The following is a 15,838-nucleotide window of genomic DNA, read 5'->3' on the forward strand; positions in this document are numbered from 1 at the left end:
TCCTGCCCCCCCCGGACACTTTTGCGACTCTTGGACTTGGTCCCCTTCCTTTGCAGGTCCTCAGGTCCAGAAATCCGTCTTCAGTGCTTTGCAGTCTGCTGTGGTCTTTGCAAAATCCTCTATCACGACTTCAGTGTGTTTCTGGGGAAATAGTAGAACTTTATTCCTAATTTCCAGGGTCTTGGGGTGGGGTATCTTGGACACCCTTAGTGTTTCCTTACACTCCCAGTGACCCTCTACCCACTACACTAGCCTAGGGGTCCATTTGTGGTTCGCATTCCACTTTCTTATTATATGGGTTGTGTTGCCCCTAGGCCTGTTGCATCCTATTGTATGCTACAGTGTTTGCACTACTTTCTGACTGTTTTACTTACCTGATTTTGGTTTGTGTGTATATTTTGTGTATTTTACTTACCTCCTAAGGGAGTATATCCTCTGAGATATTGTTGGCATATTGTCACTAAAATAAAGTACCTTTATATTTAGTAACTCTGAGTATTGTCTGTCTTACGATATAGTATCTATATGATATAAGTGGTATAATAGGAGCTTTGCATGTCTCCTAGTTCAGCCTAAGATGCTCTGCTATAGCTACCTCTATCAGCCTAAGCTGCTAGAACACTACTAATCTACTAATAAGGGATAACTGGACCTGGCACAAAGTGTAAGTACCATTGGTACCCACTATAAGTAATATAATCATCACCACCTCATCTTCATCCTCTTTGTCCCAGTCCTTACAATTCGGGGAATTATCAAGCTAAAGACAAAAAATGTATCAACAAATACATGCTGGCAGAAAGAATTTAGGGCCGTATTTATACTTTTTGACGCAAAACTGCGCTAACGCAGTTTTGCGTCAAAAAAATTAGCGCCGGCTAACGCCATTCTGAAGCGCCATGCGGGCGCCGTATTTATTGAATGGCGTTAGCCGGCGCTAGCAGACCGGCGCTGCCTGGTGTGCGTGGAAAAAACCACGTACACCAGACAGCGCCGGCGTAGGGGGAAAATGGCGTATGGGCGTCTTAAAATGGGGCAAGTCAGGTTGCGTCGAAAAAATCGTCGTAACCCGACTTGCGCCATTTTTTTTCGACGCCCATCCCCCATCAACATGACTCCTATCATTGTAAAGATAGGAGTCATGCCCCCTTGCCCAATGGCCATGCCCAGGGGACTTCTGTCCCCTGGACATGGTCATTGGGCATAGTGGCATGTAGGGGGGCACAAATCAGGCCCCCCTATGCCACAAAAAAAAAAAAAAAAAAATACCTACCTGAACTTACCTTAATGTCCATGGGATGGGTCCCTCCGTCCTTGGGTGTCCTCCTGGGGTGGGCAAGGGTGGCAGGGGGTTCCCTTGGGGCAGGGGAGGGCACTCTGGGCTCATTTTGAGCCCACTTGTCCCTTAACGCCATCCCTGACCCAGGCGTTAAAAAGCGGCGCAAATGCGCCGTTTTTGGCCACGCCCACTCCCGGGCGTCATTTTTGCCCGGGAGTATAAATACCACGTAAAGGCCTGGGAGTCATTTTTTAAGACGGGAACGCCTCCCTTGCATATCATTAACGCAAGGAAGGGGTTCACGCTAAAAAATGACGCACACTCCGGGCACTTTGGCGCCCGAAGCGTCTAACGCCATAGTATAAATATGGCGTTAGTTGGCGTTAGTTTTGCGTCAAATTTGCGTCGGAAAAAACGACGCAAATTCGGCGCAACCAGAGTATAAATATGGCCCTTAATATCATGAACAATTACTAAATTTATGTTTTTAAGATCATAGAACAAAAAGTATAATCAAGTGGATCAGATAAATTAAGGCCCATATTTATACTCCGTTTGTGTCCAATTAGCATCATTTTGTTAACGCTAATTCGATGCAAACCTAACTCCATATTTATACTTTGGCGCAAGACCCGTCTAGTGCCAAAGTTATGGAGTTAGCGTAATTATTTTACTGTGAAAACCTACCTTGCGTCAATGAGACATAAGGTAGGTGTTCCTGGGCAAAAAAAGACTCAAAGGCCTTAGCGCCTTATGTATCCTCCCATGCAAAAATCCCGCACAGGAGGAGGAGGGCCTTAAATAATGGTGCTAAGGCTGGTTAGCACCATTATTTAATGCCTGGGTCAGGGCGGGCTTTAGGGGACCTGAGGGCTCATTTCCATGGTCAGAGACCATGGAAACAGCCCACGGGTGCCCTTCCCTGCCCCCAGGGACACCCCCACCCACCCGCACCCACACCTGAAGGACACCTAAGGATGGGGAGACCCATCCCTGGTAAGATCAGGTAAGTATTTTTTTTTTAAAGTGCCATACTTGGGCCCCCCTACTTGGCACTGTGCCCAATGGCCATGCCCAGGGGACATAAGACCCCTGGGCATGGCCATTGGGCTGGGGGGCACGACTCCTGTCTTTACTAAGACAGGAGTCATGTCCATGGGGTTGTGCGTAAAAAAAATTACGCTAGTCATCTTAGAGTCATTTTTTTTACTCTAACCTGACTAGCGCCATTCTTTCCCGCACAACCTCCAGTTTTGCCTACAAAAAACCCCGGTTAGCATCAAATATGCATTCCTGGGCCTTAGTGCCGTTTAGCGTCATAGCTTAAATATGATGCCAAGCCGGCGCTATACTTTTTGATGCAAACCTGCACTAACACAGGTTTGCGGCAAAAAGTATAAATATGGGCCTAAGTGTGTAGGGTTTAACAAATGAATGGATTGATGTCCATGTTGACACCCTAAATATTTTCTGAAGAAAGGTCCAGGAAGCTGAATCCAGTCGACCTGAATGGCTTTGGACGTGAGTTATTGCCTGTTGGGCCCATCTACTTATAGTCTGTTTTGCTGCTTTCTTTTCCTTATTGGCTGACTATTAACAGACTAAGAGCAAATTAGAAGACCTGAATTTCTTAGTGTGGTATGAATAAGTGTCCTGAGCTCTCTTGACATTCACATGGGATAGTATACCCGATCTAGAGTCTGCAAAAACAGGCATTTGTTGTGCCAAATGAAAACACGATTGAACCTTTGGGTCCAACTTCGGGTCTAATTTCAGAACAACCCCATCAAGAAAAATATGTTAACCAGGGCTCCAATCTCTCCCAATCTCTTTGCGGATGTAATTGCAACAAGAAATGCTGCTTTAGAAGAAAGTCAAAGTAAACTTGCTTTCTTTAGCTGCTTAAAAGGATAATGTTGTAAACCTTTCAAAACAATCAAATGATCCCAAATAGGTACAGGGTTTTGAACCTGTAGCTTTTTCAAATGGAAACTCTTTAGGAGTCTTGCTACCAAAGTGGAGATTTTTGAGCAGTCTTCCTTCACTTTAAGAGCTTTGATAGCTGTTCCTTGAGAAGCTAAGAGACATGGAACTAGTCTTCTTAGGAAACCCTCCATCAGGACTTCTAGAATCAAAAATGGATCTATAGTAGATGCAGTTATGTCCCTTCAAAATGCACTATTTATGAATGAAGACCAATGCTTCTGACAAGAAGGTAATGTTGCTGGTTTTCTTAAAGCTTAGGAATCTATGGAAAGCTAATATACCTTCCAAACATACCCTTTTAAGAACCAAGCTGTCGACTTCAGTCAACTGAGTTAAAGAGGTGGCAGTCAAGGAACTGGAAAGGAGTAGGATGAAACAAGAGATGCAAAAACCTCCTTTTGAACATGAGGCGAGAGAACCACAAACACTGCATCCAGAAGCTGCAATCAGTATCACCATATTCCTCTCCCAAATCTTCTGAAACAGCTTCAGGAGAAGGGGAATCGGTGGAAAGTCATACAGTGCGGCCTGGAACCAGGGGACTGATAGAGCATCCACTGCCTTTGCTTGCAGGTACCACTCCTCTCAACAGATTTTTTTTTAGCATAATATTGCATTGTGATGCAAAAAGATCTATCCAGGGTGCCTGAAGTGGGCACATATCCGTTTGAATTTGTGGGCTAACATATGGTAAGATACTGAAGATAGACTATCCCAGCTAAGGCTGTCTGCCCAAAAGCTCAGATGTACCTATGTGTATACTGCTCCCAGTGTAAGTGGATTTCCAGCCTGTTAAAGATCTGGTCTGCTATCTGATTCAACCCTCTACTCCTCGCACGAGCTTGGCAGTTGAGGTAGCATCTTGTGACCTGGTTGTCCATCAATACCAAGAAGCTCCTCCCCTCCAACGAGGGAGCAAAGAGTTGCAATGCTTGCCATATTGTCAACAACTCCCACCAGTTAGAGGAGTTGAGGCTCTCTTCCTTTAACCATGGGCCTTCCCTTTCCTGATATCCCAGTTTCACCACCCACCTACCATATACCACCCCAGGCATCTGTTGTTACCTGGGAAGGAGAAGGCATTGTGGTGGAACACCTTTCCACAAATTTCCTTCCACTAACCACCACTCCCATTTCTCAGATATGTTTCCCATTATTATAATCTGGATTCCATAGTTCTGAGTACTCAGAGATCAATAGCTGAGAATAATATTTACCCAGGCTTTAGATTATATTGTCCCCAAGGAACAATAGCTGTCAAGACTGCTGTTAGTCTCTGAACTCTGAGCCACGTTCTTGAAGTTGTATTTGGTTGACTGAGGAATCGAGTGAGTTTCTGTTGAATTGCCATAATACTTGGTAGAGGGATCAAAATTTGCATCAAGTGAGCATTGAATTGTGCCCCAATGTATAACTTCTCTTGTATGGTTCTAGGCTAGATTTCTGGACATTGATGATGAAACAGATCTTAAAGGACTTTGATCACCAATTCCACATTCTCTTGAGTCTTTAGATGGCAGAACGTAGGCAACAAGCAGTCATCAAGATATGGAAATATAGTAACACCACCTAGCAGAAAGTATACAACAACCAGCACATAATACCTTGGTGAAGACTAGAGGTGGGCGTAACTCATGTAATTCTATGTAGCATTATCACATATAATTATTAGGTTCAGAACTGGTCTCAGTCTTCCACCAGCTTTGGGAATAGAATAGAATAGATTAGAATAGCATAGATTAGAATAGGCTAGAATAGAATAGAATAGAATAACATGGAATAGAATAGAATAGAATAGAATAGGATAGACTAGCATAGAATATAATAGAATAGATTAGAATAGGTTAGAATAGAATAAAATAAAATAGACTAGAATAGAATAGAATAGTATAGAATAGAATAGAATAGAATAGAATAGAATAGAATAGAAAAGACTAGCATAGAACAGAATAGAAGAAAATAGAATAGAATAGAATAGAATAGAATAGAATAGAATAGAAAAGGCTAGCATTTAATAGAATAGAATTGAATAAAAGAAAATAGAATAGGCTAGCATAGAATAGAATAGAATAGAATAGAATAGGCTAGCATAGAATAGAACAGAATAGCATAGAATAGAATAAAATAGAATAGCATAGCATAGAATAGGCTAGCGTGGAATAGAATTGAATAGAATAGAATAGCATAGAATAGGCTAGCATAGAATAGAATACAATACAATAGAATAGACTAGCATAACATAGAAAAGAATAGACTAGCATAGAATAGACTAGCAGACAATAGAATAGCATAGACTAGCATGAAATAGAATACATTAGCATACAACAAAATAGACTAGCATAGAATAGAATAGAATAGCATTGAATAGAACAGATTAGGATTAGAATAAAATAGAATATAATAGAATAGAATAGGATAAGATAGAATAGAATAAAATAGTCTAGAATAGAATAGAATAGTATAGAATAGAATAGAATAGAATAGAATAGAATAGAATAGAAAAGACTAGCATAGAATAGAATAGAAGAAAATAGAATAGAATAGAATAGAAAAGGCTAGCATTTAATAGAATAGAATAAAAGAAAATAGAATAGGCTAGCATAGAATAGAATAGAATAGGCTAGCATAGAATAGAACAGAATAGCATAGAATAGAATAAAATAGAATAGCATAGCATAGAATAGGCTAGCGTGGAATAGAATTGAATAGAATAGAATAGCATAGAATAGGCTAGCATAGAATACAATAGAATACAATAGAATAGACTAGCATAACATAGAAAAGAATAGACTAGCATAGAATGGACTATCAGACAATAGAATAGCATAGACTAGCATGAAATAGAATACATTAGCATACAACAAAATAGACTAGCATAGAATAGAATAGAATAGCATTGAATAGAACAGATTAGGATTCGAATAAAATAGAACAGAATAGAATAGAATAGGATAAGATAGAATAGAATAGAATAGAATAGAATCCTTTTTCTCTAGTTCTATGGCACCAGGATAACTGCTCTCTTTTTTACAAGTGCTTGAACTACCAGGAGCAAAACTTCTTGTGGCAATGAGGTACATTTAACATATGATGAGATGGGGTTTGAAAGAAAGGAATCTGTTATGCATTCCTTACTATGATGAGCACTCAACGATGAATTATGCAAGTCTCCATCAATTAGAGAAAAGTCTTACACTTGCCCCAAATCCTGAGTCGTCATTTCTGGGATTGAGCTTGGACACTGGAATTTATTTCTAAACTCTGCCCCATGACCACGGGCCCACCAATGAAATGGACGCTCATCCTGTACATTTAGGGGAGGCCATTTGATCATGAAAGATTTCTCCCAGAGATCAGCTTGAATTGTTTGAGAATTATTTTACCTTCTGCTGCCTTTTGTGCCATTTCATCAAGTTCAGGCCGAATAAATGTGGACCTGTGAATGGAAGTGTCTGGATCAGACCTCTTTGAATCAATTCTAGCCTCCGCGACTTCATCCAAAGAGGCCAATGGCCTGCCTTTGCTGCACCTGCCGAAGTCATGGTCCCTCACAGACCATCAAAAGTGTCTTCTGAAAGGTAAGAGCTAAAAACTTGACTTCTTTGGGCAGCTTGGACTTTATAAATTACAAACATAGTTATAAAAAACATACTTTCTGCTCTTAGTTTGCTCTGCAGGTGATGATCTACTTCTGTGCCACCGACACCTTGGACATATTCATTTCTAGGATGCACATATCATAGGGGCAACTTGGCCTTTGTGCATCTGCCCCTGGATTGTAAATAGGGGCCAGATGTAGGTACTTTGCAAATTGCAACTTGCAATTTGCGAGTCCGAGCGACTCGCAAATTGCTACTCACAATTTGCTATGCAGAAAGGTGTCTCAGACACCTTCTGCGACTCGCAATGGGGTCGCAAAGACCCAACTCATTAATATTAATGAGGTGGGTCGCAGTTTGCGACCCCATTGCGAGTCTGGGCACTCACGGGGATGGTGGCCTGCTGGAGACAGCAGACCACAATGTCCGTGACTGCTTTTCAATAAAGCAGTTTTTTTTTTTTCTATCTGCAGCCTGTTTTCCTTAAAGGAAAACGAGCTGCACTTAGAAAAAATATTGAAGCGTTTTGTTTCGTTTTTTTTCAGAGCAGGCAGTGGTCCAAAAAATATTTTTGTGATCATTCACAAAGGGGAAGGGGTCCCATGGGTACCCCTTCCCGTTTGTGAATGAGTTACCATCCACTTCAAGTGGGTGGTAACTGCAAGTTGCAAATAGGAAGGGAACACCCCTTCCTATTTGCGAGTCGGAAACGCATTTTGCGAGTCGGGTGAGGGCTTTTGCGCCTCGCAAACGGCGTTTTTTGCCGTTTGCGAGGCGCAAAAGCCTTGCTACATCTGGCCCTAGATCTCATAAAATAGCTCCAGAAGCTGCTGTTCATAGTGCTGTGTTGGGACATCCCCAGGCTGCCTCCCAGGGACAGCCTTTGTTTAAACTGATGTTTGTCGCGACAGTGAACACCAAGGATGTCTCCAAGCTGGGCCACCTACTGCAGAGGCACAAAGAGGTGTGTGCTTTCTGTTCCTAGTACTTATCGAGACACCTGTAGAGTGATCACGGGAAAGACAAAAGTCCTGGCCTCGCATAGAAACGTCCTCACTTCTCTCAATGGAGGCTGCAGTACCATCCCTTTCCCCTACCATCTATTAAGAGCACAGCTTCAGGAGCTCTACTCAGCAGTCCCATGCTAACAAAGAGCTCCATCAAATGTTTTAAGACAGACCTGTCTCCATCCTCTTTACTTCAGTGTGCAGATCCCCTCTCTCCAGTCACAGGAATGTCTCCACCTTGTGACATGCTAAACCAGCAGCATCCAAACACTTCCTACTTTGCAATTAATATTATAAGTACTATGAGGCAAACGTTAAGGCTGAATATCATAAGACCTTTGCTCCAACATTTCGAGAATCTCTTTGGATTTGTACATTTTTTACCTTGTATCCTTTACTCATCCAAGCCTGAGCTGATCGACTCTCCTGTGAAAAGTGGTGTCCAGGGCAGTGGACAGGCTGCTAGTTTGATCCTAGCGCCTATAATAAGCACCTGACCTCATACCAGCTCACATGTAAATATTGGTGATTCTTTCTACAGTTTTGCATCTTCAGATAGCATGTTATCTCAAACTATGTGCTCTTTCATCCTAAAATGAAGCATGAAAATCTGACCTTGTTTTTAAACTATCCTTTTTTTGGAACAACCCTCGCCTTACTTTCCATCCCCCATGCCTCCTTTCTCTGAGCCCAGCCTATTCTGAGTCACATTCATGTTTGCCGAAATCTCTATTTTTTGTAAATTTCGCACACCCTGTGTTAAAGGTCAGTCACTATCTCTCCTTTTTGAAAGTCATACTCTGCAACCTAACAATACCCAATCTCTTCCTGCTGCTCTATTAATCCCACCAATCACCTGCATGAATTCCCATACAGTGCCCACCCCCAGTTATGATCAAACCTAACTTCTGTTAAGTCATCCAACACAAGGACACTGGAGTAAATGCATGGAATGGTTTGCTGAAAGCAATAACCAGCAATAACCACTGGACAAACCATGAATCGCTGCCCGGCATGAAGCACTTCAGTCCCTTGCCAGGGAAGTAAGGGCTTCAGAAATGCAGTTGTAATGACTTAGCCAATGGGTCTGCATTTGGAAGCTGTAATGATTGTTACCGTTTATAATATTTTTTGCAAGCATAAGCCACACAAGAAAGCATGGAATCTCCTTATTGTACAGATGCAGAGGCTGTAGCTTTCCAAGTAGCATCCTTTGTGACCGCAAAAAAGCTGTGTAAATGAGGCCTATGGTCACTGAGAGTGACTGAGAGATAGGGAGAGAGAGGGAGTGACTGAGAGAGCGATGGAGTGAGAGAGGTTTGCTGTGAAAGTGACAGAGACAATTAGCAGAGAGCATTACTGTGAGAGATGGAGCACAGAGTAGGTGAGTGTGCTGGGGCTGAGGGTGTGGGGGACACAGTAGAGTAATTCTCCTAATCAAGGGACCCTACAGATTTGGTGAAGGGTGGGTAAAATAAGATGCTCCAAGGTTTATTGGTCAATGAAGAGGGTTGAGAGCACCAGAAGAGCACAAGAGCTGAGGGAGTGGAGAGCAGCGGGTGTTAAGAGGGTGATAGAGTTGGTGAAAGAACTGAGGGAAGTCTCAGAAATACAAAGGCCGAGTCCACATTTTTAATATGTTATGATGGGGTGGACCCCTCACCCTCAAACCCTCCCTACACCCAGCTTCTCTGAGGAACCTTCTGCACTCCCTCATTGACATGCTAACCTCCTCATTCTCAAAGGTCATCAGGAGCCACTGCCATTAAAACACAGTACAATACACCACAGTACAGTACAACACAGTATAATGCAACACAGTACAATGCAACACAGTACAATACATCACAGTACAATACAACACAGTACAATGCAACACAGTGCAATGCAACACAGTACAATGCAACACAGTACAATACAACACAGTATAATGCAACACAGTACAATGCAACACAGTACAATACAACACAGTACAAAACAACACAGTACAATGCAACACAGTGCAATGCAACACAGTACAATGCAACACAGTACAATGTAACACAGTACAATACAACACAGTACAATACAACACTGTATAATACAATGCAGTAAAATACAACAAGGTGCAATGCACCACAGTACAATACACCACAGTACAATACAACACAGTACAATGCAACACAGTACAATACAAAAAGGTACAATACAACACAGTACAATACAACCAAGTACAATACAACACAGTACAATGTAACTCAGTACAATACAACACAGTACAAAGCAACACAGTACAATGCAACACAGTACAATACACCACAGTACAATACAACACAGTATAATGCAACACAGTACAATGCAACACAGTACAATACACCACAGTACAATACCACACAGTACAATGCAACACAGTACAATGCAACACAGTACAATACAACAAATTACAATGCAACACAGTGCAATACAACACAGTACAATACAAGAGAGTACAATGCAACACAGTAAAATACAACGCAGTAAAATACAACAAGGTACAATGCAACACAGTACAATACAACACAGTATAATGCAACACCGTACAATGCAACACAGTACAATACAACACAGTACAATACAACACAGTACAATGCAACACAGTGCAATGCAACACAGTACAATCCAAGAAGGCACAATGCAACACAGTACAATACAACACAGTACAATGCAACACAGTACAATACAACACAGTACAATGTAACTCAGTACAATGCAACGCAGTACAATACACCACAGTACAATACAACACAGTACAGTCCAACACAGTACAATACAACACAGCACAATGCAACACAGTACAATGCCACACAGTACAATACAAGAAGGTACAATACAACACAGTACAATACAACAAAGTACAATACAACACAGTACAATGTAACTCAGTACAATGCAACGCAGTACAATACACCACAGTACAATACAACACAGTACAGTCCAACACAGTACAATACAACACAGCACAATGCAACACAGTACAATGCCACACAGTACAATACAAGAAGGTACAATGCAACACAGTACAATACAACAAAGTGCAATACAACACAGTACAATGTAACTCAGTACAATGCAGCGCAGTACAATAGAACAAGGTACAACGCAACACAGTACAACGCAACACAGTACAACACAACACAGTACAATACAACACAGTACAATACAACACAGTACAATGCAACACAGTACAATACAACACAATACAATACAACAAGGTACAATGCAACACAGTACAATACAACACAGTACAATGCAACACAGTACAATGCAACACAGTACAATACAACGCAATACAATACAACAAGGTACAATGCAACACAGTACAATACAACACAGTACAATGCAACACAGTACAATACAACAAAGTACAATACAACAAAGTACAATGCAACACAGTACAATACAACACAGTACAATGAATGCAACAAAAAACTAGACAATAAAAAATCTTATCCTCATTACAATAACTGTGATCACTGAAAAAAATTGTTATTGTAATAATGCCCGCCATTTATCGATGAATGCTAATAGCTTAATACTGTTAGTAGGAATAACAGCAATACTTACAATGACACCAACCAAAATTTTCAAAAAGTAAAAAGTTTGGCGATCTGTAGAAAATCCATTGGAATAAGATGGGCCCTGGTAGACATAGGATCACTTGAGCAGAATTAGCACCTATGGCTGTACCTATGGGGATCTGGCATGGGCAGCGCAGCTAGACTTCTTGCTGTGCTGCCCTATGCCAAAGTGAAAGGTCAGCAATGCAACATGTTTATGCAACGCAGTGCATTCCTGTCCTTTCCCCCTGCACTGGTGCCATTTCTGCAGCCTAGCGAGCCTAGCGCCAATGCAGCCACACTTGTATCATGGAGCAGGAGAGCCAGTGTAATCAACAGGATTGTTTTTGTGCAGGAAGGAACACCTTCCTGCACAAAAACAATCCAGGGTGGTGTTTCCCTCTTTCCATGAGTGCTGATGTATGCAGAACACATGGAAAGAGGAAAATAACGAGTGGAAATAAAAATATTTCTTCTCATTATCCCTCACCTCGGGAGGCATCAGGTTTTGGCGCTTCCTCAGGTTTTTGTGATTTTGTAAATCTGGGGCAGTGTCAAAATCCAGGGCGTTGTGTACGAAAACCTACCGCAACACCCATGAAACGCTCCCTGGCACAGGGTTAGGCAACGCAGCGGCTTGCGTTGTGTTGCCTTTCTCCATACCTATGAGGCCATTCAAAGCCATATAAAGTGGCTTTGTGTGGCTTCATAAATATGGTTGAGAGGTTTGCACACATTCGGAGCATCACAAAAAGTGACGCTGCAACTACGCAAGGGGCTCATAAATATGTGCTTAGTGCTGTGGCTGCACTCCTTCTTTGCGTCGCTCACAGTGGCTCCCTTCAAACTCACCTGTTGGGATGTGGAGAGTAAAGTGCCTGATGTGCAGTGCTCTGCAGTGAGGAGATGAGACTGAGGCTTCTTGTGAGCTGCTGTGTGCAGTGGTGGGCAGTGTGGGGAGAAGCTGCTGTGGGCAATGGTGGACAGTGTAGAGCTGCCAGGTGTGCAGAGGTGGTCAGTAAGGAGATAACATTTATAGTCAGAGTAAAGAATGTTAAGCAGCTTCTCAGACCCTCCCACAGCCCTCCCTGTGGCGTCTGTTTGCAGGAGTAAAAGGACAAGCCATGTTTGCTTCAATCTCGAGATGCAAACTCAAGCTGGCATCCAACCTCGTGGCAGCAAAGCGGCTGCCAACAGCCTGGGGTGCGAGAGAACGTTAATACAAGCTCTGATAACAAACAATTGCAAAAGCACTGGCATCCCTCGTGGGGCATCACCTGTTCACAGATGGTGCAGCATACTGCTGTGCTGGGCTCCACCAGCTCACACCAACATCTAGGCTGAGAATGTACTCATGAAGGACGGTATCGACACAGTATTTCAGTCTTTTCCTTTTTGAGTGTCTTTTCAGACACTTTTCTGGTGTGTGAGGTCTTTTAGCATGCTCGTTCCTTTATCCAAGGAGTGCTAATGTTAGGTCAGTAGCAGCGAGGTGCTGGTATTTGCATTTGAAAGGTCTTCTTTGTCCTATCATCCATATTCCTGTTTATCCCTTGGTGTTCTTCATCAGCTGTTATTGGTTTGCCTGCCCTCCTCATTAAGTTGGGCTCAAAGCCCCTGCAAGCAAAGTCCTGTATCTGAAATGCCAGAACTGGCTAAAGGTGTCGTACATGATATGGAATCACTCCTCAGTCTTAAGATATTTCAATGGGCCCAGTTCAGAGTTTGGTGGACAGGGTACTCTATCACAACCACAAAGAAGTACACTGCCCCCCAAACCCTCAGTCCACTTGCTTCATTTAGAAATGAAGGGGTCCAACTATGCAATCTACAGAGCCCCTGTTGTCTGGTGCAGGGGGTGTTGGAATGCCACCACCATAATTAAAGTGGATAGGGTAACTTCCTTTTTCTGTCCATCACAGAAAAAAATGAAAAAACAGAAAAGTATAATAATGAACCCCACACTGGAAGAGAACTCCCATGGTAAGGCTGTCATTAGATTTCTGCTTTCAGCTCTTTGGAATTTTGTTCCTGAAAAACAAAAAATGGAATGAATCTGGTGAACAGCCGCCCACCAAACTTTTTATACACTGAAAGGAACCACCATGATGACTGTAAGAAATAACAGTGGTGTGGGGTTAGTCTGTCAGGAGGGTGATAACAATGCCCTTCAATGCCATATTTATACTTTTTGACGCACAACTGCGCCAATGCAGTTGTGCGTCAAAAAATGTAACGCCGGCTAACGCCATTCTGAAGCGCCATGCGGGCGCCGTATTTATTCAATGAAGTTAGCCGGCGTTAGCCGGCGCTGCGGAGTGGTGTGCGTCAAAAAAAATGACACACACCAGGCAGCGCCGGCGTAGGGGAAAATGGAGCTTGGGCGTCAAAAAATGGGGCAAGTCAGGCTGAGGCAAAATTATCGCCTCAACCCGATTTGCGCCATTTTGTTTTTACGCCCAGATGCCATTAACATGACTCCTGTCTTAGCAAAGAAAAAAAAAATACTTACCAGCACTTACCTTAATGTCCCAGGGGTGGGTCCCTCCATCCTTGGGCGTCCTCCTGGGGTGGGCAAGAGTGGCAGGGGATGTCCCTGGGGGCATGGGAGGGCACCTGTGGGCTCCTTCCGAGCCCACAGGTCCCTTAACGCCTGCCCTGAGCAGGCGTTAAAAAATGACGCTAACGCGAGTAGACTACATTTTTTTTTACCCGCCCACTCCTGTGCGTCATTTTTGCACGGGAGTGTAAATAGGGCGCACAGGCCTGGGAGTCATTTTTTAGACGGGAAAGCCTACCTTGCATATCATTAACGCAAGGTAGGTGTCCACGCTAAAAAATGACGCAAACTCCATGAACTTTGGCGCTAGACGCGTCTAACGCCAGAGTATAAATATGGAGTTCGTTTTGCGTCGGATTTGCGTAAAAAAAAACGACGCAAATCCGGCGCAAACAGAGTATAAATATGGCCCTAAGTTCTCTTATCCTTTATTGCTCGTTTTACAGGTGTAACCACGAGTCACTTCTGATCATGTACTTTGTGAGTGTTCAGTCCTTCACTTACATCTTCAGTTTAAACAGGCAGTGCCAATGAAAATTATTTTGGATTTTGTTGAGTGGAAAGTCTTATACCAACCTTCGCAGCACACCAATGGTAAATCGATAGCATCAGTGCAGTCTCTTCCCGCAGAGCAGGTACAGCATGGCAGTAGCAAAGAATGTTTCCCTCTGTCATAGTGAACAGCAAGTGCAATCTTCCCTGTATATCACATTTATCAGGTCGGATTACACGCTTTCATTTAAGAGGGAATATACACAGTTAAGGCATGAGTGACTTGTAGCTTATAGACAGATCTCTGTAGTGGAGTCATAACTCACTGACAAGAATTATAGTTGGGTGAGTGAGTAAATATGCAACGTTTGAAAACATTGTCACTTTGGTGATATTTTACTTCTGCATCTTGAAAGTGCTGATGCTGTCACTCTGAGACCTAATGTTTATGTTGACTCTTTGGTATTTCCACATATTGAGAAGTATCCATAACCTAGCACGTCATTATTATTTGGAGCATTCCAGCCACAGCCTATGTACCTATGATCTAGACAGGCACACAATCTCTGTAAAGGTTTGAATGCATGCCCACCAGGCATGGTGGTGTCCCTTCCTCTGTGTTCCACCTGCACAAAATATTGAGGGCATCACTGTTTAGAACTGTTTGTGCTTCAACAGATATGCATCCTAAATAAAGGTAAATTGTTGACTATGCTCAAAGACTTTCAAAGCAATCGCAAAGCTATGACATTGGCAACATACAGAATCAGCAGAGCCATCACTGAATTCATCACCGCACTCGACATCGAATCCGATCACTGTGTTTTCTTGGGAGACCTCAACTTCCACCTAAATGGCCCTACCGACACCAATTCCACTGTCCCCCTTGAACGCCTGGACAACATCGGCCTCAAGCAGCTAGCCACCAACCCCTTGCACAAAGCTAGACAGACGCTGGACTGCATCTTCACATCCAGCAACAGAATCAAATACTCCCAAACCTCTCACCTCACCAGGTCAGACCACTCCCCTTTACACTTCTCCATTACTGGACATGCCCACACTGTCCCCAACCACCACAGCGCACCCTTCCGCAGATGGTCTAAGGTCACTCAGCAACAGTTGACTGACCCCCTTGACACCACACAACCCAAACACTCTCCCAACCTAGACCTCTCAATACAAAACTTGAACGACTGGATCACCAGTGCAGCCGACCAAGCCACCCCACATCGACAGATCAGAGCGACAAAGAGGAAGGTCCTGACCTCCCAAATCGACACCAGTGTCTACTGAACAAAGAAAATCCTCCCCATTGTCAAAGAGTTCACCTTTTCCAC

At 42.9% G+C, this 15,838-nt stretch overlaps 1 protein-coding gene across 1 annotated transcript in view; it reads right to left on the bottom strand.

Moving 5' to 3' along the window:
• LOC138249658 (TRPM8 channel-associated factor homolog) overlaps nt 1–12,464 on the bottom strand; it is a 127,824-nt gene extending 115,360 nt beyond the window's left edge. The window contains exon 1 of the mRNA XM_069203618.1: nt 12,299–12,464. The gene's annotated coding sequence lies outside the window, so the exon portion shown is untranslated. The remainder of the gene's footprint in view (nt 1–12,298) is intronic.
• Between the last annotated feature and the right edge of the window lie 3,374 nt (nt 12,465–15,838).

The sequence above is a fragment of the Pleurodeles waltl genome, chromosome 8, assembly GCF_031143425.1.
Source record: "Pleurodeles waltl isolate 20211129_DDA chromosome 8, aPleWal1.hap1.20221129, whole genome shotgun sequence".
Classification (NCBI taxonomy): domain Eukaryota; kingdom Metazoa; phylum Chordata; class Amphibia; order Caudata; family Salamandridae; genus Pleurodeles; species Pleurodeles waltl.